A 22218-nucleotide genomic window follows, 5' to 3' on the forward strand; every position below is an offset into this window, starting at 1 on the left:
TCAACTGCACCATTCATCTGAGGTCTATAAGGAGAAGAGTTATGATGTTCGATCTTGAATTCTTCACATAAGGCTTGCATCATGCTATTGTTCAGATTGGAACCATTGTCGGTGATGATCTTGTTGGGAACACCATATCGACAGATGATGTTATTCTTGATAAACTTCACCCCCACTTGCTTGGTCACATTTGCATAGGAGGCAGCTTCAACCCACTTGGTGAAATAGTCAATTGCCACTAGAATGAAACGATTTCCGTTAGAAGCTTTTGGCTCAATTCTTCCGATCATGTCAATGCCCCACATGGAGAAAGGCCATGGGGAAGAGATAACATTGAGGGCATGTGGAGGTACATGAATCTTGTCAGCATAGATTTGACATTTGTGGCATCTCTTGGCATGTCTGTGGCAGTCACGCTCCATAGTTATCCAGTAATAGCCGGCTCTTAACAGTTTTCTTGACATAGTGTGACCTGTAGCATGGGTCCCAAAGGTACCGTCATGTACATCGTGCATCAATTTCTCAGCTTCTTGTTTGTCAACACATCTCAACAAGACCATGTCATAGTTCCTCTTGTATAGAATTTCTCCGTCCAGAAGGAATTTACTAGCCCATCTTCTCAGGGTCTTTTATCCCTGTTGGAAGCACCAGGTGGATATTCATGATTCTGCAAGAACTGTTTGATGCTATAGTACCAAGGTCTTCTATTATTCACATCTTTATCAGCTTGATCTGGCATATTTTCAATAGTAAACACATGAGCGGGTCTATCAAGACGTTGTACTTTGATTATGGGCACGTCATTCCAATGGTTCACACGAAACATGGAAGACAAAGTAGCAAGAGCATCAGCCATCTGGTTTTCATCTCGAGGGATATGGTGCAGCTCAACCTTGGTAAAGTATGTCAACAGACGTCTTGCATAGTCACGGTAAGGGGTCAGCTTCTCAAGATGAGTTTCCCATTCAACCTTTATCTGATTAATAACAAGTGCAAAATCTCCATAGACATCAAGGTGCTTAATTCTCATATCAATGGCTTCTTCAATGCCCAAGATGCATGCTTCATATTCAGCTATGTTGTTCGTGCATTCAAAAGTTATTCGAGCAGTGAAAGGAATGTGGTGCCCCTGCGGAGTTACAATAATGGCCCCAATTCCTTTACCATAAGCATTGACAGCACCATCAAACACCAATCCCCATTTGCTGTTGGGGTCCGGTCCTTCATTGATCAGTGGTTCTTCACAGTCTTTTGCTTTTAGATACATAATCTCTTCATCAGGGAAATCAAACTTAATCGGCTGGTAATCATCAAGAGGTTGACAAGCAAGATGCTCAGCAAGAATGCTTCCTTTGATTTCTTTCTGAGCTTTGTACACAATATCATACTCAGACAACAACATTTGCCAACGTGCAATCTTTCCAGTAACAGCAGGCTTCTCAAAGATGTACTTGATTGGATCCATTAGGGATATCAACCAAGTTGTGTGATTTACCATATAGTGACGCAGGCGTTTGGCATCCCAACCTAAAGCACAACAAGTCTTTTCAAGCATTGTATACCGAGTCTCACAGTCGGTGAACTTCTTGCTCAGATAGTAGATAGCATGTTCTTTCTTTCCAGTCTCGTCTTGTTGACCGAGAACACAACCCACGGAATCATCCAACACTGACAGGTACATGATCAAAGGCCTTCCTTCCACTGGTGGGACAAGGATAGGTGGTTCCAACAAGTATTCTTTAATGCTATCAAAATCTACCTGGCATTCATCATTCCATACAACAGGCTGATTCTTTCTGAGTAATTTGAAAATTGGTCCACAGGTAGTAGTCATGTGAGATATGAATCTTGAGATATAATTCAGGCGTCCGAGGAAACCTCTGACTTGCTTTTCAGTTTGAGGGGCCGGCATCTCTCTGATGGCTCGGACTTTATCAGGATCAACTTCAATGCCTCTTTGACTGACAATGAAGCCTAGCAACTTTCCAGATCTTACACCAAATGTGCACTTGTTAGGATTCAACCGCAGTTTGTACTTTCTTAATCTTTCGAACATCTTTTTCAAATATACAACATGCTGCTCTTCATCACTTGATTTCACAATCATGCCATCAACATACACTTCAATTTCTTTGTGAATCATATCATGAAACAGAGTGGTCATACCCCTTTGATAGGTAGCACCAGCATTTATCAAGCCAAACGGCATCACTTTATAACAGAATGTTCCCCATGGGGTGATGAAGGACGTCTTTTCTCTATCTTCAGGTGACATCCGTATCTGGTTATAGCCAGAGAAACCATCCATAAAAGAGAACACTTTAGACTGAGCAGTACTATCAACAAGCACATCAATATGAGGCAATGGGAAGTTATCTTTCGGACTGGCTTTATTCAAATCTCTATAATCAACACACATTCGAACTTTCCCATCTTTCTTCGGTACTGGTACAATGTTGGCAATCCACTCAGGATATTCAGCTGTCATGAGGAAACCCGCATCAATTTGCTTCTGCACCTCAGCCTTGATCTTAAGAGCCATGTCTGGACGAGACCTTCTCAATTTCTGTTTGACAGGAGGACATTCAGGTCTTGTCGGTATCCGATGTTCCACAATCTTGGGATCTAGACCTGGCATATCTTCATAGGACCATGCAAAGACATCTGGATAATCACGGAGAAGCTGAGTAATCTTCTTTTTCACTTCTGGCTCAAGTGCAGCACCAATCTTGATCTCTCGCTTGTTTTCTTCAGTACCCAGGTTGATAAGCTCAATCTCTTCCTGGTGAGGCTGAATGGCTCTTCTTTCTTGCTCAAGTAGTCGAGTGATCTCATACGGTATCTCCTCATCATCCTCATCATCTTCGGCTTCATATACCGGGAATTCAAAATTTGGAGGAACCATAGGGTCACTATGTTCAACGGGTTTATTGTGGTTCAATCTGCATAATATGATTGGGATGATTTTTAGAAAAAATGTTTTTCATGCAGATTTTTGAAATTAATAAGAAAAATACAGATGTTTTGGTTTTTTCCTGGCATTACCATTATTTCCAAGAAAAAAGGCACTAAAAAGTACAAAACAAAGAGTCGTGAGAAAGACGACAACTTTTATTGATAACGGCAATGCCGAAACAAACACGCCCTTACAATAATATCACTTTCGCCTTGGGCAGAGCGAAAGGATTGTTATTTTGAAAACAAAAAAGCATGAGCAACAAGACACATTACATGGAAGCATGCATGACAAAAGGAACATCAATGGCCTCCCAATTTCTCACGGTGCCTCCTGGTACAACAAATGCAGGCACATAACTACTTTCAGCAGTATCTTCAGCAATAGCATTAATGAACCCAGCACTATAGAAAGTTCCTGTTGAAACACCCGAGGTTGGGGAGAAACCAAGGCCCTCTTTGCGCTTATTCTCTAGAATCTGTATTACTTTGCCCCAGCCAGCAGCTTGCCCTTCTTGAACAGCTTTCTGGGCATCTTTCAATGAGGCCATAGTAGTACCAGCTCTTCGAGGCTCCGCACCTTCAACAGTCAAGCCTTGAAATGATGTTCCTTCAGCGGACCCTACTTCAACACAAGAGAAAGATGACACTTGGCTAACCAGATATGCTTCTTCACCATGTACAGTGACAAGCTTACCATTCCTCACAAACTTGAGCTTCTGGTGCAGAGTAGAAGTTACTGCCCCAGCATCGTGAATCCATGGTCTTCTGAGGAGACAACTGTAAGAAGCATTGATGTCCATGACCTGGAAAGTGATCTGAAATGTCTCAGGACCGATGGTAATTGGTAGATCTACCTCCCCAAGAACATCCTTGCGAGATCCGTCAAAAGCCTTAACTAAATAGCTACTTCCCCTTAGAGAGAGTCCATGATGGCTCAACTGTCTCAGTGTAGACTCAGGCATTACGTTTAAGGATGATCTAGTGTCCACCAACACATTGGATATCATGTCAGACTTACAGTGCACCGAGATATGCAGAGCCAAGTCGTGGTGTTTCCCTGCTTCGGGGAGCTCATCATCACCAAATCCCAAGTTATTGCAAGCAGTAATTTTACCCACTATTCCATTGAACTGATCCACGGAGACTCCATGATCAACATAGACCTGTTCCAGTACCTTCATTAACACTTTCCTGTGAGCTTCTGAGCTCAAGAGCAGAGACAAGATGGATATCTTTGACGGAGTTTGCAGCAGCTGGTCTACAATCTTATAATCGCTCTTTTTGATAAGCCTCAGAATTTCGTCCAGATTAGACTCTTCAATAGACTGGCCTGATGGGCCGGCGTTCTTGTCAACAGGAGGAGCAACTGGCGGAGTTATTGTAGCAACAGGTGTAACCACCTTCTTTTGGAACAAGGGTGGACGAACTTTTCCGCTTCTCAGAGCTGTAATTTCTCCAGCAACGTTGTCAACCGTAGCTGGGGATACCAGAGGCACTTCCACCCCATTCTCAATCATAGTTGCATCATACTTGTAAGGAATTGCCTTTGTAGAGGCATAAGACACCGGGCCAGGTAGCCTGATCACCAAAGGTTCAACATTCCTTGTCTGAGATGCACTTCCAGCAGGAGAATCGTGAAACACTGGCACAATCACACAAACATCACTGGTAATCAAGTGTTTATCATCCATTAGGCTCTGTATATCATCTTGCACCACACAACAACCCATGGGATTTTGAAGACATTCTGAACAAGAAGCTTGGCAAAGTTTGACATGTAGCGGCACCAAAGGAGTAGCAACATTACGGACATCTAAAATGGGAGCTTCTCTAGGAACGCGAACTCCTTCGAAAGCCTCGATCATGTTAACAGCAGCATGGTTTGGAAGTGGATTGTCAAGAACATGAGGAACACTATTTTCAAAAGTCAACCGTCCTCTGTCTATTAGGTCCTTTACAACATACTTCAGAGCATAGCAACCTTCAACATCGTGGCCTTGAGCGCCCTGATGGAATTCACATGTGAGATCCTGTCGGAACCTGGGAGGCAATGGTGTAGGCGGAGGCTTGCCTGGTCTGGTGACGCAGTGGCCCTTAGCAAGCAGGGTTGGGAGCAAATCAGCATACCGCATTGGTATTGGTGGAAAATAAGTCTTGGGTCGAGGACCCTGTTGTTGTTGATGTTGCTGTTGAGCAGGAGGCTGCTGTTGTACTTGCTGAGCAATGGCATTAACGGGTACTGGTGGTTGACCCGGTGGCGGAGGATATTGCTGGTAGAATGGCGGGAAGAAAGGATGTTGAGAGTACTGCATGTATTGGTAGGGCAGAGATAACTGAGCAGCAGCTGTAGACTGGTTACCAGATACCATCCCTACTTCAGATTCTTTCTTCTTATGGTGGCCATTACCATACTTCTTAGGTGCACTAGCTGAAGACTCACCCTTTTCAAGAACAATGATACCTTCTCTGACAGCCTCCTCTAGACGGGTTCCCATAGTAACCATGTCGGAGAAATTATTCGGAGCAGAGACTATCATTCTTTCAACATATTCCTTCTTCAAAGTCTTCAGGAACGTCTGTGTCAGTTCTTCCTCATCAAGCCGAGGAGAAACATGGGCAGCTGCCCCTCTCCATCTCTGAGCATATTCGCGGAAGGTTTCATCTGACTTCTGAGACAAAGACTTAAGAGAATCCCTATTTGGCTTCAAGCGGGTGTTAAACTCATAATGATTTTCAAAAGCAGCAGCGAGTTCCTCAAAAGTGTGAATATTGTCTTTGCTCAAACCAGTGTACCAGTCTGCCGCATCTTCCATCAAGCCATCCTGGAAGCAGTGGACCATTAGTGCATCATTATCTGCATAGTTGGCCATCTTTCGGACGTACCGAATGACATGGCTGTGTGGACAAGAAGTTCCATTGTATTTGTCAAAATCTGGCACTTTGAACTTCTTAGGAACCTCAAATCGGGACACCAGGCATAGATCACGGGCCTTAGCAGAAACATTGTTCCCACGGCTAGCTTTGACCTCACGGAGTTCTCCAGCTAACTCCCTTAACTGTTTCCTCATAGCCTCCATTATAGGGTCTTGTCCACGCGGAGTGTCAACATCGATTACCTGTTGCACAGTGTGTACAATAGGATCGGTAACAACAGTAGTCACTTGAGGCATAGAGGTAGGTGTAGAGGCAAAAGTTGTCACAGGAATCTGTCCTTGATTGCCAATACCAGAAATACCAGCCGCAGTATTAGGAGCATAGAAAGCTGAGAGTCCATAAGGGCGTCCATTGGGCATAACAAACCGAGCATCAGACATCACAGTAGACAGTGGGATAGATGGAATCACTTTAGTAGAAGCTGGAACAGATGTGGCCGGTTGTTCTTGTGCAGCCATCATGGTAGACATAGCGTCATGAGCTTTAGCCAAGTCTTCTTTCATAGCAGCCAGTTCGGCACGGAGCTGAGCATTTTCTTCTTCAAAGTTAGCCATGTTTCTTCTCTTGTGTAATCTTGTTTGATGAACTCTATCTGGTTGGTAAACCTTACGAGCACGAGCCACTTTTCAGACTGCGGCAGAAGAACCAGGAGGCAATGAGCACGAGGGAAGTTTTTTGTGACCAATGAATGCATATGATGCATGAAATGTGTAAATGCATATGCAAAAGACTCTTTTTTGTGTTATCGAAGGGTTTTAGACAAATTAGAAATTTGTAAACATTACTAAACAAATAAAACATCAAAACCAGACAAAACAATCAAACATCACAGAGTCTTACAAGATAATTCCCTTTGAAATACTAAGCCAAGGGATAGACTTTGAAATGTAAAACATCAATAACAACTGGAAATAACAGTAGGAAACAGAAATCCTCAAGCATAGGAAGTGGGAGCATCATCCTCGGACTCAGTCTCAGACTCATAGCTGCAGTATCGTGCATAGAAGTTACGGGCCCCCCTAGCCCTCTTGGAGTCTCTCATAAGCAACTTATCCTTTTCTTCAATTTCTCTCCTAGCTTTAGCCAACTCTTTCTTTAGTGTCAAGACCTCATGAGTCTTCTGCTCATCCTTTCCATCCAAAGTCATGATCAAGTTCTCAGCCTCATAGTATCTAGTCTTCCACTGATGCTTCTCCCGACTCTCCATAGCTAGATGCTCCTGATACATCTCCTGAGCAGGTGGGAGTAGAGGCAAAGGCATGGTTGGAATAGATGCGGACACATATCTCATGGCGGGGTAAGGCATACCAATCTTCTCAGCTTGGTTTATCACCCACTGTGTATAGGCCTCATGAGCAACACCGGACCTTACACCCATATGCTTCACCTCTTTCTTCCGTAGTTTAGACCAAGCTTCTATGAAATCTTCTCTTATTCCTGTGGGTGCATTGGAGTAATGGAAGAAGTAAGGAGATGTAGCAAGATTGATGGGCTTCTCTTTCATCGGGAAACCAAATTGTCGCAAGGCGAGCTCCGGGTTATAGTTGATTCCACCCCGGGTACCAAGAAGAGGTACATTAAGAAACTTCCCACCACCGAAGATGATTTCCTTGACTCTAGCAGCGGGGGTGAGCCAAACCACCTCATTAGGGGTGAGAGCCATGATCCTTTGTTAAATAGCCCAATTCTCTGGATTATCATGGAAAGACTTCGGAAGGTGCGAAATAAACCACCTATAGAGGAGAGGTACACAACAAAGAATGTATCCACGACCCTTGCCGGATCGATCGTGAATAGCATGGTATGTGTCAGCGAGCAAAGTAGGAACCGGATTCTTGGAGTGGAAGATCATAATAGCATTCACATCCACGAAGTCATCAAGATTTGGAAAGAGAATGAGCCCATAGATGAGTAGTGCAAGAATAGCTTCAAGAGTGTCTTGACAAGTGGTTTTGAGGTTGGCTTTCTCAAGTAGATACTTCGAAGTGAACCCTCGGATGTGAGCCTTAGTGACAAGATTCTTGGAGACATCGGTGGTCTTGAGATAGAGATCTTTAGCAATAACCAATGGAGTAGGAGGATTCTCAAGTCCCGCGAAGGGTACCCCCTTAGAAATAGATAGATCCATTAAGCAAGAATAAGCCTCGAGTGTGGGCACTAACTGAAAGTCGGGAAAAGTGAAGCACCGATAGTCCCGATCATAGAATTGCACTAGAGTGTGCACAAGCTTCTCATCCACATTAGTCTGGAGAAGAGTAAGTAAAGCCCCGTAACGATGTCGGAAATCAGTCGGATCCTCGATCATGAGTGCCAAATCTCTCAAACTAGCCAAATCCACTTCCTTGAACTTGTAGGACTTAGTCTTCCCCATTCCTACAATGTTTACAAATTCAATTGGTCTAAGCCCTTCGATAAATGCATGGAAAAAAGTTTATGCATGTATGCATGATCATATTCAAGTACGGAGAAAACATGGTGGGTTGAAATTCAAAGTCAAGGAGTCATGGGTGGACACGGTGTCCGGTGAAACTAGGGCTCTAGATAATAGTAACCGGGTTCTAAAAAGAGTTCCCAAGTTGCAACCTCTCCGACGTATATCATGGTGCCACGAGACAAACACTCGCTCCATGATTATCCGTAAGAAGGTCTAACTTGAGCGTAGTATCGCGTGACGACTAAAACTCAAGACAACACTCGGTTTAGCCTCCGCACTACATCCTAGAAAAAATGGCCATGGATGGGTTTGGTTATCTACGGTTCATAGCGTCATAGAACAATTAGAAGTAAAGTGCCTAAACGCGACAACACGCGCCGACAACATCACCCCCAAAATGCCTCAGCTATGTGGGATTGACCGCATAATCCAAAACACGAGGCAACCCCCGGAATGAATTGTCGATTATATCCCCCCTAAATCCTAAGTTCACTCAGCCCGGGTGTAGGACTTTTGATATTCTCACCCCACACGTTGGAAAGAATTTAAACATATATTCACATAGGAAAGCAAAAAGAAGCAAGTAAAAACGAAAGCGCAAGCGTGGAAATAGAGACTAGGCGTAACTCTCGAATATCCCCAGTGAAGTCGCCAGCTATTTTATCTTGGTTTTCGGGTGTCAAACATTGATTACGTTTGAACATTTTTAACCTTTGATATCTTATTTTTTCTTGGGAAGGGAAAAAATAAGAAAAACCCTTGAGAATCGAGGTCCGGGAGTTGTTTTCGCTACTGGAAGGTGTTAGGCACCCATAACGACTATAGTAACCTATAGGAACCGTCTTTACTTTCTACGCGCACGCTTTATTTTTAAATGCTATTTGAAAAATGATATTTACACCTAAGAGTTTACTAAGTGAAGAATTGGAGGGAGAAGAAGATATTTGAATTTTTATTTTATTTGAATTGAAGGAATATTGGTTCCTTGCCTACGTACCCTTTTAAGGGATCAAATCCACCGTAGTTCTCTTCCAAAAAATGTTTTTGTTTTTGTTGGTTGATTTTAAGTTTGAAAATTGGAATTTTGAAGAATGGAGATTGAGAGGCTTCATGAGCATTGAGATTTAAGAAAAAGTGGGGTTTGATTGGTGATTTTGGAAAAAAAGTCAAGTATGATTAATTTTCATTGAAATTTGATTAAGAAAATAAAGAGAAAATGCAAAGGAGTTTTGACTCCTATATTTTTGGAAAAGGTTTTCAAGTGATGTTGTTCAAATGTTTTTGGAAAATTGATTTTTCTAAGTGTAAAACCTAAGCATTCATCTAAACATTCAATCCTAAACATACATCTAAACATGCATATCCTAGCCATACATCTAAAGTAACCAAGTGATGTGTGTGCATGTGTCTGTGTGAGTGTCGGTGTACATCATTAGAGTCCATTGTCCGTTACATTGGCCTAGTTTACATGCTATGGTCTTGCAAGAATTTAGAACATAAAGAAAATTACAAAATCCCTAGATTTTACATACTAAGTCTTTAAAGCTATAGAAATGAAGTGAGATGAGGAATGCTTATGAATGAATGAAACATGAAATGAAATGGTTAGTAGAATTAGGTATAATAGCATGAAAATTATAAGCAAAAGGAACATTAAACATAGTAGCAAAAACTTGACAACAAGGTGACTAAACTCTTAGCAAAATATACCTAAAATTTATCACGATAACAAGACAAGTGTATGACCTATAACTCCCATATCATGACAATGTTCAAAGATTTTTATCACAATCAACAATATGAGAATTATAAGAACACATTCAAGTCAAGAATCATGATATATTTTAGGCATATTTGGCATTTAATTTGCACAAACAATATCCACATAACTTGCAACACAAGAAATCAACAAATTGCATTCTCTAACAGTAAAAGAAAACATAAGAATATAAGAATATAAAGCCTGCACAAGAAAGGAACCCAGGCCCAAGGGAATATGGATCCTAGATCATCCAAGCGTATCAAGGACGTTGGATTGATCCAGGATCCTAAAACCCTAGATCAGACGGTTAAAAGAGCACAGCGCATGGTAAAATCAAATTTGGCACACAGGATCAACGCACCACAATCAAACACGTGGCAAACCAGAGATCCAAGGGTGATGATGAAGGGAAAGACCGGTTTGGAGATGAACCAGACTGGTTCAGTCGAACCAGTTCGGTTCACTCTCCTATATAAGCAAGAGAACCAGCTTTCTCTTCATTCTTCCCACCTTTGTCTCTCTCTTCGTTGTGGTTTAGTGAGAGAAGTTCTAACTTCTCTCTATGACCTCCAGTCATCTTCTCCGGCGGGTTGACCACCGCCGGCGGAGATTCCGGCGTCGGAAACCTAACCACCACCTAAACTCTCCGATCTAAAGCTTTTCACCGTTTATTTTTTGATTCCAATACGAATATAACCTCAAACATCACAAATAAGTCCTGGATCTATGTAGATCGGAGCCTTAACCTTTCGGTTTTGGAAAGTTTTTATGTTTTTTGAAACTTTTTTGCAAGAAACTTTGCGAAGCACTCCGATCTACATCGATTTATGGATGAAACACCTTCATGCATGTTTTGGAAGAAAAGACGAGACAGTTCATGTGTTTACCTGTGTTTCTTTTGGACGGAGACTCAATCGAAGAAGATGAAGGGAGACCTTGTGATTTTTCTCTGTGCTTCTGATACTCGCTTCGTCGTTAATACGAACCAAAGGTACACTGGTGAATGTGTTCTTCTTCTTCTTCTTCGATTCAAAGCCTGCTTCGATTCATCTTCTTCTTTCTCTCAGCTTTCTTCTCCTCGTGATCGCCTTAGGCTTGAATTGCGAGAAGAGGAACAAATATAGTTCGATGATGATGATTTTTGAAGAAAATCACTGAGACCATTACGAATCCAATTGAATTTGATGAAAATCTATCGAATTGGCATGGTTTTGGTTTCGGTTTTCTGATGATTTGTGTTGATTTTTTGTGAAATTGAAAGGAGTTTTGGTGTTATGGTGATTCTGTGATGTTGAATTTGATGAGAATTGAAGGATTCTGTGATGATTTGTGGAATCTTGGTGGAAATTGATACGGTTAGGGTTTAGAAAGGGGATGAATGTTCTTGAGCATTCATCTCAGTTTCTGGAATTTTGTGAAGTTTGATCTTTGAGGAGATGAGAGAGAAATGGACTTGTGTTTGTTGAGTTGGCAAAATCAGAATGGTACTAGCACTATTCAGCTATTTATAAGCTGACACATGTGATGCCTTGGCCTGTAAGGTGCTGCCACGTGAACATGAGCTTGCAACCGACTCTTTGGACCATTCTGCAATTTTCAGAACTTAAAGGACTGACCTGCAAAAAATTATTAAGGACTAATTTGCAATTTTTAAGACTTTGGGACTGAAATGCAATTGACCTAAAAAGGACTAAAACAAAAGTTTGACCTAAAGGACCAAAATTCAAATTAAAAAGACCTAAAAAGGAAATAAAATGAAACAAAAGGACTAAAGTGCAATTTTAAGAAATTTTTAGAACTAAAATGAAAATTAAACTAAAATTGAATTTAAAATTGGTAAATGGAAAATAACGTAAAGTGGAACCAATTAAAAAACACAAAATGGACTAAAACGAACCAATTACTTAAATGAGGTACTTCAAAGTAACCTCTCTCTGCCAAAATTTCGTGTGAAATGACCAAAATGCCCCTGGGGACTAAACTGACTCAAAATGACTCAGATGCAATTTTAAAGTGGTTTTTTAACAGGGAATTAAAGCAAGAGTTTATACAAGCAAATTAAAAGACTCAGAGACAATTCTTTAGGAATTAAAAAGAAATCTTAACACAGGAAATGACTAAAATGCCCCCTAGGGGCTAAACTGACTTAAAATGACTTCAAATGCAATTTTTGAAATGGATTTTGACATGGGATTGAAACATGGACTTATACAAACCAATTGAAAAGACCCAACAATTTTAAAAGACTAGAATGAGTCTGAATGCAGGAAATGACTAAAATACCCTTTTCCATGAATTTGCAAACAATATTGAAATAAAATGCAGAGAAGGATGCAATTGATTAGAGACAAATTCAAATGACTTGAAATGCAAGAAAAAGTTTTGGATGACTTGAAATGCAAGAAAACATGGACAAATACACAGTTGAAAAGATTTGTAAAGCTAAGTTGAGGGATAAAGCAGAGTAAAATGTCAGTGTAAACAATAGCAAATTGGCAATTCTTCAAGAATAATAGACATATATCAAAGATGAAAGAAAATTTTGAACAAGTATTTTTAGGTCCAAAATTAGGGTATAACAGCTGCTCCTATTTAAGTTTCTTTGTCCGGAGAGTCAAGAGACGAAGTCTTTGATTTGACGGGACGAAGATACTTAAATATTAACATTTGCACTGTTTTTGGACATAAAAATACGCTTCTCACATTTTCAAAAACATGAATGCCATGCAACATTTTGATTATGAATGCAAGACAAACAACTGGGGTCTACAAAGCATGTCATGTCACTGGGGATCCAGGTGGACATTGACAGGGTAGACAAACCAGGAGACAAAAGATAGGTACAAGCTGCTCTTTGGATCGAACTTGCCACTTGACCGAAAGATACAAACAAGAGATGGGTACAAGCTGTTCTTTGGATCGAACTTGCTACTTGACCGGGGATAGAAGCACAAGACAGGTACAAGCTGTTCTTTGGATCGAACTTGCTACTTGACCGGAGACATAGACATATAGGAAGATACAAGCTGTTCTTTGGATCGAACTTGTCGCTTGATTGAAGATACAAACAGATAGGCAGGTACAAACTGTTCTTTGGATCGAACTTGCCACTTGACCTGGAGACATAGACAAAAGGTTGATACAAGCTGTTCTTTGGATCGAACTTGCTGCTTGATCAGTATCACAACATGTAGATAGGTGCAAACTGTTCTTTAGATCGAACTTGTCGTTTGACCAATAACAAACATAAGTAGGGTACAAACTGTTCTTTGGATCGAACTTGCCGTTTGACCGGAAACATAGGCATATAAGCAGGTACAAGCTGTTCTTTGGATCGAACTAGCCACTTGACCAATAACAAGACATATAGCAAGATACATTGAAGGTTTGATTTGAAAAGATACAAATTGAGAGTAAGTTGACATTGATTTGACTTGAAGATAGTCATGACCATTATTGTTGGCCCAAAAGCAAATTGAGAGTGGATTAACATTGACTTGAATTGAATTGAAAGTTGACATTGAAAGAGACATTGAAAGTTGAGAATAATCAGAGACATAGACGTAGACATAGCATTGAATTGAATTGAGAGTTTTAACAGAAACATAGACATTGGCATTGAATTGAGAGTTTGAAATGGAATTGAATTGGAATTTGAGATTGAATTGAATTGGAAGTTGAGATTAAGTTGAATTGAAAGTTGAGATTGAGTTGAATTGAAAGTTGAAATTGAGTTGAATTGAAAGTTGAAATTGAGTTGAATTGAAAGTGAAGATTGGGTTGAATTGAAAGTTGAGATTGGGAATGCAACATGTATGTATGGTATAACAAGATTATTAAATGTATGAGCACATAAAATGCATGATTATGCATGTATGAATGCTTGAAATGTATGATTGGTTTGTAGTTTGCCAGAGAAGTTTCACAGAGACAGACAAATCATTGGAAGATTGGGCACGTAGTGGCTCGTGCTACAACATATTCATATGGAAATCCTCTTTGGAGCGACCGTCGTTGAGAGACGTATCGAAACCATGGCTGAGGGCAATAAAAACTTGTAGAGGAGGGACCCTTGGAAGATTCTTGGGTACAGGTCGCCGTTGTTAGGCGTGTCAGTGCTGGGTAAACATTGGGTGTTTGCATCTGTGGTCAATGCTTTTCATTCTTTCACTTTTCATTTTTCAATCCCATTTTTGCCTGAACCGCCCTTTCGGGTTTTCGATTCACCGGGAATAAATTCTTTTCATTGCCCCATTTTTGCCTGAATTGCCTTCATAGGTTGTCAATCAGCGGGGTGCTCATTTTTGCCTAAGCCGCCCTTCCGGGTTTTCAACTTAGCGAGCTTTTCATTTGTATTTTTTCAAATTTTCATTTTCATTCTGTTTTTTCATTCTTGCCATTGACCACAGATCATCCTGGGGAATAACCTGCTTGTAACATGTATTGAAATAGACATTGATATACATTTATTCATGCATGTTTCACTGGAATGTACCTTATTGCTCAGGTTTGTTTTCAGAATAGACAGAAAAAGATTTTTCAATTTTCAAAGATGTTTGTTTCAGACGTTGACATTATCAAATAGAAAGAAAATATTTTGTATGTAGCATTGAAAGTAGAAAGAAGAAGTAGAGTTTCAAACAAAAGCACAGGCTCAAATTGATGTAGAAGAGTGAAAGTCAGCCAAAGGCATAGCTCCACGGATTTACAAAGCTTGGAAAATGGTAATTTTATTGGTTGGTGGTACATTGAACACGATGACCGCTACATTTCATAGAAATTTTGAATTCACAAGTACAGAAGCTTCTGATGAAGATGATCATTGACAGTTGCAGATGCCCAAAGGGGTGATGGTGATTTGCCAGATATAATTACTTGTCTTTTATTGTCAACCTCATTTTGCATGAACCGCCCTTTCGGGTTTTCGGCTCATCGAGGCGCTCATTTTTGCCTGAGTTGCGTACAATCCCAGCGAGCTTTTTCATCATCATTTTTTTTGTCCCTAACTTTTGCCTAGATCGCCCTTTCGAGTTTTCGATCCACCGGGAAGCGCATTTTTGCCTAGGCCGCCCTTTCGGGTTTTCGACCTACCACGCTGTTCTTTTCTTTGTAGACCAAGTATTTCTTGACTATATCGGCATTAATTTTGCTTCCATGATCACTCGAAGAGACGGAATCTCCACTTCCAGAGGGAGAACTGCTTCCATACCATATACAAGAGAGAAAGGAGTTGCCCCGGTTGAACTGCGCACTGTAGTACGGTAACCATGCAAGGCAAAAGGTAGCATCTCATGCCAGTCTTTGTAAGTAGTGACCATCTTCTGAACAATCTTCTTGATATTCTTGTTAGCGGCCTCAACTGCACCATTCATCAAAGGTCTATAAGGAGAAGAGTTGTGATGTTCGATCTTGAATTCTTCACATAAGGCTTGCATCATGCTATTGTTCAGATTGGAACCATTGTCGGTGATGATCTTGTTGGGAACACCATATCGACAGATGATGTTATTCTTGATAAACTTCACCCCCACTTGCTTGGTCACATTTGCATAGGAGGCAGCTTCAACCCACTTGGTGAAATAGTCAATTGCCACTAGAATGAAACGATTTCCGTTAGAAGCTTTTGGCTCAATTCTTCCGATCATGTCAATGCCCCACATGGAGAAAGGCCATGGGGAAGAGATAACATTGAGGGCATGTGGAGGTACATGAATCTTGTCAGCATAGATTTGATATTTGTGGCATCTCTTGGCATGTCTGTGGCAGTCACGCTCCATAGTTATCCAGTAATAGCCGGCTCTTAACAGTTTTCTTGACATAGTGTGACCTGTAGCATGGGTCCCAAAGGTACCGTCATGTACATCGTGCATCAATTTCTCAGCTTCTTGTTTGTCAACACATCTCAACAAGACCATGTCATAGTTCCTCTTGTATAGAATTTCTCCGTCCAAAAGGAATTTACTAGCCCATCTTCTCAGGGTCTTTTATCCCTGTTGGAAGCACCAGGTGGATATTCATGATTCCGCAAGAACTGTTTGATGTTATAGTACCAAGGTCTTCTATTATTCACATCTTTATCAGCTTGATCTGGCATATTTTCAATAGTAAACACATGAGCGGGTCTATCAAGACGTTGTACTTTGATTACGGGCACGTCATTCCAATGGTTCACACGAAACATGGAAGACAAAGTAGCAAGAGCATCAGCTATCTGGTTTTCATCTCGAGGGATATGGTGCAGCTCAACCTTGGTAAAGTATGTCAACAGACGTCTTGCATAGTCACGGTAAGGGGTCAGCTTCTCATGATGAGTTTCCCATTCACCCTTTATCTGATTAATAACAAGTGCAAAATCTCCATAGACATCAAGGTGCTTAATTCTCATATCAATGGCTTCTTCAATGCCCAAGATGCATGCTTCATATTCAGCTATGTTGTTCGTGCATTCAAAAGTTATTCGAGCAGTGAAAGGAATGTGGTGCCCCTGCGGAGTTACAATAATGGCCCCAATTCCTTTACCATAAGCATTGACAGCACCATCAAACACCAATCCCCATTTGCTGTTGGGGTCCGGTCCTTCATTGATCAGTGGTTCTTCACAGTCTTTTGCTTTTAGATACATAATCTCTTCATCAGGGAAATCAAACTTAATTGGCTGGTAATCATCAAGAGGTTGACAAGCAAGATGCTCAGCAAGAATGCTTCCTTTGATTGCTTTCTGAGCTTTGTACACAATATCATACTCAGACAACAACATTTGCCAACGTGCAATCTTTCCAGTAACAGCAGGCTTCTCAAAGATGTACTTGATTGGATCCATTCGGGATATCAACCAAGTTGTGTGATTTACCATATAGTGACGCAGGCGTTTGGCATCCCAAGCTAAAGCACAACAAGTCTTTTCAAGCATTGTATACCGAGTCTCACAGTCGGTGAACTTCTTACTCAGATAGTAGATAGCATGTTCTTTCTTTCCAGTCTCGTCTTGTTGACCGAGAACACAACCCACGGAATCATCCAACACTGACAGGTACATGATCAAAGGCTTTCCTTCCACTGGTGGGACAAGGATAGGTGGTTCCAACAAGTATTCTTTAATGCTATCAAAATCTACCTGGCATTCATCATTCCATACAACAGGCTGATTCTTTCTGAGTAATTTGAAAATTGGTCCACAGGTAGTAGTCATGTGAGATATGAATCTTGAGATATAATTCAGGCGTCCGAGGAAACCTCTGACTTGCTTTTCAGTTTGAGGGGCCGGCATCTCTCTGATGGCTCGGACTTTATCAGGATCAACTTCAATGCCTCTTTGACTGACAATGAAGCCTAGCAACTTTCCAGATCTTACACCAAATGTGCACTTGTTAGGATTCAACCGCAGTTTGTACTTTCTTAATCTTTCGAACATCTTTTTCAAATATACAACATGCTGCTCTTCATCACTTGATTTCACAATCATGCCATCAACATACACTTCAATTTCTTTGTGAATCATATCATGAAACAGAGTGGTCATACCCCTTTGATAGGTAGCACCAGCATTTATCAAGCCAAACGGCATCACTTTATAACAGAATGTTCCCCATGGGGTGATGAAGGACGTCTTTTCTCTATCTTCAGGTGACATCCGTATCTGGTTATAGCCAGAGAAACCATCCATAAAAGAGAACACTTTAGACTGAGCAGTACTATCAACAAGCACATCAATATGAGGCAATGGGAAGTTATCTTTCGGACTGGCTTTATTCAAATCTCTATAATCAACACACATTCGAACTTTCCCATCTTTCTTCGGTACTGGTACAATGTTGGCAATCCACTCAGGATATTCAGCTGTCATGAGGAAACCCGCATCAATTTGCTTCTGCACCTCAGCCTTGATCTTAAGAGCCATGTCTGGACGAGACCTTCTCAATTTCTGTTTCACAGGAGGACATTCAGGTCTTGTCGGTATCCGATGTTCCACAATCTTGGGATCTAGACCTGGCATATCTTCATAGGACCATGCAAAGACATCTGGATAATCACGGAGAAGTTGAGTAATCTTCTTTTTCACTTCTGGCTCAAGTGCAGCACCAATCTTGATCTCTCGCTTGTTTTCTTCAGTACCCAGGTTGATAAGCTCAATCTCTTCCTGGTGAGGCTGAATGGCTCTTCTTTCTTGCTCAAGTAGTCGAGTGATCTCATACGGTATCTCCTCATCATCCTCATCATCTTCGGCTTCATATACCGGGAATTCAAAATTTGGAGGAACCATAGGGTCACTATGTTCAACGGGTTTATTGTGGTTCAATCTGCATAATATGATTGGGATGATTTTTAGAAAAAATGTTTTTCATGCAGATTTTTGAAATTAATAAGAAAAATACAGATGTTTTGGTTTTTTCCTGGCATTACCATTATTTCCAAGAAAAAGGGCACTAAAAAGTACAAAACAAAGAGTCGTGAGAAAGACGACAACTTTTATTGATAACGGCAATGCCGAAACAAACACGCCCTTACAATAATATCACTTTCGCCTTGGGCAGAGCGAAAGGATTGTTATTTTGAAAACAAAAAAGCATGAGCAACAAGACACATTACATGGAAGCATGCATGACTAAAGGAACATCAATGGCCTCCCAATTTCTCACGGTGCCTCCTGGTACAACAAATGCAGGCACATAACTACTTTCAGCAGTATCTTCAGCAATAGCATTAATGAACCCAGCACTATAGAAAGTTCCTGTTGAAACACCCGAGGTTGGGGAGAAACCAAGGCCCTCTTTGCGCTTATTCACTAGAATCTGTATTACTTTGCCCCAGCCAGTAGCTTGCCCTTCTTGAACAGCTTTCTGGGCATCTTTCAATGAGGCCATAGTAGTACCAGCTCTTCGAGGCTCCGCACCTTCAACAGTCAAGCCTTGAAATGATGTTCCTTCAGCGGACCCTGCTTCAACACAAGAGAAAGATGACACTTGGCTAACCAGATATGCTTCTTCACCATGTACAGTGACAAGCTTACCATTCCTCACAAACTTGAGCTTCTGGTGCAGAGTAGAAGTTACTGCCCCAGCATCGTGAATCCATGGTCTTCTGAGGAGACAACTGTAAGAAGCATTGATGTCCATGACCTGGAAAGTGATCTGAAATGTCTCAGGACCGATGGTAATTGGTAGATCTACCTCCCCAAGAACATCCTTGCGAGATCCGTCAAAAGCCTTAACCAAATAGCTACTTCCCCTTAGAGAGAGTCCATGATGGCTCAACTGTCTCAGTGTAGACTCAGGCATTACGTTTAAGGATGATCTAGTGTCCACCAACACATTGGATATCATGTCAGACTTACAGTGCACCGAGATATGCAGAGCCAAGTCGTGGTGTTTCCCTGCTTCGGGGAGCTCATCATCACCAAATCCCAAGTTATTGCAAGCAGTAATTTTACCCACTATTCCATTGAACTGATCCACGGAAACTCCATGATCAACATAGGCCTGTTCCAGTACCTTCATTAACACTTTCCTGTGAGCTTCTGAGCTTAAGAGCAGAGACAAGATGGATATCTTTGACGGAGTTTGCAGCAGCTGGTCTACAATCTTATAATCGCTCTTTTTGATAAGCCTCAGAATTTCGTCCAGATTAGACTCTTCAATAGACTGGCCTGATGGGCAGGCGTTCTTGTCAACAGGAGGAGCAACTGGCGGAGTTATTGTAGCAACAGGTGTAACCACCTTCTTTTGGAACAAGGGTGGACGATCTTTTCCGCTTCTCAGAGCTGTAATTTCTCCAGCAACGTTGTCAACCGTAGCTGGGGATACCAGAGGCACTTCCACCCCATTCTCAATCATAGTTGCATCATACTTGTAAGGAATTGCCTTTGTAGAGGCATAAGACACCGGGCCAGGTAGCCTGATCACCAAAGGTTCAACATTCCTTGTCTGAGATGCACTTCCAGCAGGAGAATCGTGAAACACTGGCACAATCACACAAACATCACTGGTAATCAAGTGTTTATCATCCATTAGGCTCTGTATATCATCTTGCACCACACAACATCCCATGGGATTTTGAAGACATTCTGAACAAGAAGCATGATCGTGATTGAACAAAGAAGCTTGGCAAAGTTTGACATGTAGCGGCACCAAAGGAGTAGCAACATTACGGACATCTAAAATGGGAGCTTCTCTAGGAACGTGAACTCCTTCGAAAGCCTCGATCATGTTAACAGCAACATGGTTTGGAAGTGGATTGTCAAGAACATGAGGAACACTATTTTCAAAAGTCAACTGTCCTATGTCTATTAGGTCCTTTACAACATACTTCAGAGCATAGCAACCTTCAACATCGTGGCCTTGAGCGCCCTGATGGAATTCACATGTGAGATCCTGTCGGAACCTGGGAGGCAATGGTGTAGGCGGAGGCTTGCCTGGTCTGGTGACGCAGTGGCCCTTAGCAAGCAGGGTTGGGAGCAAATCAGCATACCGCATTGGTATTGGTGGAAAATAAGTCTTGGGTCGAGGACCCTGTTGTTGTTGCTGTTGCTGTTGAGCAGGAGGCTGCTGTTGTACTTGCTGAGCAATGGCATTAACGGGTACTGGTGGTTGACCCGGTGGCGGAGGATATTGCTGGTAGAATGGTGGGAAGAAAGGATGTTGAGAGTACTGCATGTATTGGTAGGGCAGAGATAACTGAGCAGCAGCTGTAGACTGGTTACCAGATACCATCCCTACTTCAGATTCTTTCTTCTTATGGTGGCCATTACCATACTTCTTAGGTGCACTAGCTGAAGACTCACCCTTTTCAAGAACAATGATACCTTCTCTGACAGCCTCCTCTAGACGGGTTCCCATAGTAACCATGTCGGAGAAATTATTCGGAGCAGAGACTATCATTCTTTCAACATATTCCTTCTTCAAAGTCTTCAGGAACGTCTGTGTCAGTTCTTCCTCATCAAGCCGAGGAGAAACATGGGCAGCTGCCCCTCTCCATCTCTGAGCATATTCGCGGAAGGTTTCATCTGACTTCTGAGACAAAGACTTAAGAGAATCCCTATTCGGCTTCAAGCGGGTGTTAAACTCATAATGATTTTCAAAAGCAGCAGCGAGTTCCTCAAAAGTGTGAATATTGTCTTTGCTCAAACCAGTGTACCAGTCTGCCGCATCTTCCATCAAGCCATCCTGGAAGCAGTGGATCATTAGTGCATCATTATGTGCGTAGTTGGCCATCTTTCGGACGTACCGAATGACATGGCTGTGTGGACAAGAAGTTCCATTGTATTTGTCAAAATCTGGCACTTTGAACTTCTTAGGAACCTCAAATCGGGACACCAGGCATAGATCACGGGCCATAGCAGAAACATTGTTCCCACGGCTAGCTTTGACCTCACGGAGTTCTCCAGCTAACTCCCTTAACTGTTTCCTCATAGCCTCCATTATAGGGTCTTGTCCACGCGGAGTGTCAACATCGATTACCTGTTGCACAATGTGTACAATAGGATCGGTAACAACAGTAGTCACTTGAGGCATAGAGGTAGGTGTAGAGGCAAAAGTTGTCACAGGAATCTGTCCTTGATTGCCAATACCAGAAATACCAGCTGCAGTATTAGGAGCATAGAAAGCTGAGAGTCCATAAGGGCGTCCATTGGGCATAACAAACCGAGCATCAGACATCACAGTAGACAGTGGGATAGATGGAATCACTTCAGTAGAAGCTGGAACAGATGTGGCTGGTTGTTCTTGTGCAGCCATCATGGTAGACATGGCGTCATGAGCTTTAGCCAAGTCTTCTTTCATAGCAGCCAGTTCGGCACGGAGCTGAGCATTTTCTTCTTCAAAGTTAGCCATGTTTCTTCTCTTGTGTAATCTTGTTTGATGAACTCTATCTGGTTGGTAAACCTTACGAGCACGAGCCACTTTTCAGACTGCGGCAGAAGAACCAGGAGGCAATGAGCACGAGGGAAGTTTTTTGTGACCAATGAATGCATATGATGCATGAAATGTGTAAATGCATATGCAAAAGACTCTTTTTTGTGTTATCGAAGGGTTTTAGACAAATTAGAAATTTGTAAACATTACTAAACAAATAAAACATCAAAACCGGACAAAACAATCAAACATCACAGAGTCTTACAAGATAATTCCCTTTGAAA

Source organism: Medicago sativa, chromosome 1 (genome assembly GCF_051527215.1).
Source record: "Medicago sativa cultivar Bolivia chromosome 1, Bolivia_mono, whole genome shotgun sequence".
Classification (NCBI taxonomy): domain Eukaryota; kingdom Viridiplantae; phylum Streptophyta; class Magnoliopsida; order Fabales; family Fabaceae; genus Medicago; species Medicago sativa.